Source organism: Crocodylus porosus, unplaced genomic scaffold (assembly GCF_001723895.1).
Source record: "Crocodylus porosus isolate Cpor-Errol unplaced genomic scaffold, CroPor_comp1, whole genome shotgun sequence".
Classification (NCBI taxonomy): Eukaryota; Metazoa; Chordata; order Crocodylia; family Crocodylidae; genus Crocodylus; species Crocodylus porosus.
In genome coordinates, this window is record NW_017728950.1 from 1606202 (window position 1) to 1610101 (window position 3900).

The window sequence follows — 3900 nt, forward strand, 5'->3', positions numbered from 1 at the left end:
AGAAATACTGAGAAGGGCAAAATATAGCATTTGAAGCCCAACCAAAGGGCTATTCTAGTCCAAAGCAAACAAACAAATCCTGTATCAAAAGCTGCATTATTTGTGCTCTATTAATTTGTAACCTATTTATTCTGTAAGTTAGTGCATGTCTTTAAAAGTTTTTCCTTAAAAAAACTCATTTATTAGAGACTTCATTTCACCTTAACTAGTCTTTCAAATACATTTTTGGGGCAATAACAGTAAGAAAAAATTTCCTTGCTTTTTCTTACAACGTAAGTAGCATTTGCAATTCTGCACATATACATATATATATATATTTTTTTTTTAACAAATTTCCATTTGAGTGTCTGTGTTTGTAGTTCAAGGGGCTCATGGGAGGATGAGAAGGTGTCATTCATGAACAACAGATATAACCACCTATGGGGATTGCTTTAAAGTTGTAAAATTTATTGAGCCAAGTTGTGCTTTTAGTTGTAGTTATGTAAAATAGAAATCAGTGGAGTTCTTTTGGACTTACATATGTAACAGACTAGTATTTGCCTTGTGAAAATACATAAAAACACTACTTACTACAGCTTGCAAAAATCTCATAAATCCCATTACAGATCCTATTATCAGCTTTGTTTCAAAATATAACGTGTGCAAGTCAATTTTAACTGTTACTAACAATAAGCCACAGATAAAAAATGCCATGTTAGCTCTCAAGAGGTGTTTAATTATTTTAGCCCTGACTTTACACTGAGAAAGGTACCTTACCAAAGTCCCCTTACTGAAGTTTTTCTCATGTGAGGGGATTACATTTCTACTTACACTCTTTATAAAGCTCTTTAAATATTTGCAAAATAATCTAGCTTGTCCTTTATTCCATAAGCAGTTACTTTACCCCACATGTAAAACTCCTAACAGTCATTATATATCAAACAATGTGCTGATAAATGGATTATCAATGCCTTTCTGTCTAATATTGTGTAAAATTAGTTGCAAGGTATTAATTATTTCTTAACAGAGGCCTTAATACTTATACAGAGAAAAAATGCCTTCTGTATTATGTTACCTTTCTATTTACTTTGCAGAGGCTGTAAATGTGGTTTGACTGATTGACTAGATGGTCTTCTGAAATGAATCTTTACAACTTTTCGTGTAAACCCTGAACTGAAGCCCTCTTATAATGCCCAGCACTATTCCCAGACTACCAAAAACTAAAAGTTCTCAATAATCAGAGGGAAGCAATTTTCCCCTCTCAATGTCTGTGTAAAATAAGAGGTCTGTACCCCTGTGTAGATTATTCGTAATATATATATTAATAATATAAAGAATTTGGCTATAGATTTAAATAACTTTTTTCATCCTTTTTCACTAGTTAAGAGTGCCATCTTTTCCCCCCCAGTAATGCCAAGCCAAGGAGATAGTGGATATTGTCATATAAAATAGCTCTTTAGCTTTCTAATATTTTTAAAACAAACCCATTGTATTATTTATTAAACATGTAATTTAAAATCCCATGCCACATTTTGTTAAAAGACATGGTTGAGTAAAAACACAGCTTATCTATCACCTCTTCAAGCAGTACCCAGTGGTCAGATTTGAATAGTCCAATGTAAAGGTTGGGCAATTTAGACTTCATGTCTCCAATGGTGGAGCAAGATATAATCTGGTGGTGGTGGGTGGAAGGGAATGGCTCAGACTGTATATGTCTTCTCAATATCAAGACTCCAGATTTTGCTTGGAAGTGAATACAAAGTCAGTGTAGTCTTTGCAGAGCTGGTACACTATGTTCCCTGTGGGTAACACTGCTATGAAAGAGTCTGTTATAGTCTGTACCAGCTGTTGCTAATGAACTTCACCATTTAGCCCCATCCAGAGATAATCCAGTCTGGATATGTTAAAGGCAGGGATAACTGTGGCAAAGTCAAGAAAAAATAATGATGAGTATGAAAGTGAAGCCACCAGAAAGATGCAAACAATTTTGATCATTGACCCCCATCCTAAGAAACTTGGATTTAGACATCAGTTAATGAAAATGGTACGGCACACTTCCTTCTGTGTGCTGATCAAATGAAACGGCATTACCCTCAGCACACCAAACATTCCAAGGAATATGGGAAAATTCATCCTAACTATAAGACATGTGGGGGGAAAAGCAACACCATCAAGGAAGGATTTAATATTATTCTGAATCGCTTCAAGGACCTGGAAAGAGAATTAAAGATGCAACAGATAGCCTTTTAGTACTACAAATGAAAAAAATGGAGAAAGCTCATACTCAAAACTAATCTGGTTTACACAGGAGTGCTTATATACCATGGTGATGAGTGTTTAGGAGCATAAAGGAGAATCTTGGATTCGCTGAACTTTGGATAAAACAGGTTTCCATGTAAAGGGGAAGACAGACTCAGACTCCCATGTTTGAAATGGGCAAGATTTTTTGAATGGGCCTTAAATTAAAAACTTAAGTGAAAACCAAAGCATAGAGTAGAGGGCAGCCAATACTTGTTCAAACAGCAATTAGTTAGTTCAAATTAACTCAAATAATTTTAGGAGATGCATTCACATGAATAATGAGGTGGAAGACAGATTTAGTCTGAAACAGTGTATAATAATGAAAACTATTAAAACATTACATATGAATATACAATCACATGAATGGGACACAAAGCAGAATGCAATAGAGTAGTTACTAAATGAAGAAGAGATGTAACTGAAACCTAGTGAGACAATTCTCCCAACAGAGAAGGGAGAGACAGAAAGGGATGACCTCTCTAATACCAACGGTGGGAAAATTATTTGAATCAGGATATGAAGAATGCAAAATAAAGGAGAAATCACATAGGCTCAATTCTCTACTGATCTGATATAGAGCTAAAGCATGGTGCTGAGACAGATATAGGTGAAAGCAAGGAAAGACCTTCTGCCAGCTGAGAATCAGGATTAAGGGAGCCTTGCTCCATCTCTTCACCTGACCTGCCTTTTCCAGCATGACACCTGTATGCCCCCTTTCCCCTTGGTACCACAGATATGCTGGAGGAGGAGGCAGCAGTGCAGCCACTTCTTCCACCTTTACACCAACATAAATTTCCCCTTCCCTGGCTTCACTTTGTACTGAATTTACCAGATCAGAGAACCCAGCCGAGGCTCTCTACTTCAGGCCACCTGCACTGGAGCATAGCAAGAACAGAACATTCTTGAACCAGTTCTTGGAACTGTAGGATTGCGTATTCATGGAAAATTGAATGTCCCAAAACCAAGGGGTAATGAATGAAGGAAAACAAAACATGCATCCCAAAAGAGGTTCACAAAGTACAAATTCCAGTTCAAGAAAGTATGATTGTTGCCATTCTTATCAACAAAGAGGAAATCAGCCAAGCACATATTAATCTTCCTAAGGCAATGCAGTATTCTATAATATTCTACAGTGGTCTATAATAATGTTGCTGGACAATGAATCTTATTATCATGATACTTTCAGTATTTGGGTTGATTGCTTGAGTATATTACTTCTAAAGGTAAATCTTTCAGCACAGAAATATTAAAATCCACTGAGGCAGAGGAAAGTTGGGAAATAATGTAGGGCCATATTTTGCTACCTTACATCAGGGCAACTACTTGCACAACAATGTGTTACTTAAGGTAAGTAAAGTGGGAGCTTCTGCCCTATGACAATTTCAGTGGACCTTTGTTTATTGAGGAGCTTATTCGTGCCAGGGAAGTTATATGTTTGTATCCATGTTATTTCTTCCAGCACTAAGTGGCTTATTTCATAGATTTCATAGACATTAGGGCTGGAAGGGACCTCGGAAGATCATAGACTCCAGCCCCCTGCCAGAAGGGCAGGAAGTCAGCTGGGGTCATAGGATCCCAGCAAGATAAGCATCCAATTTACTCTTGAAGGTGTTCAATGTA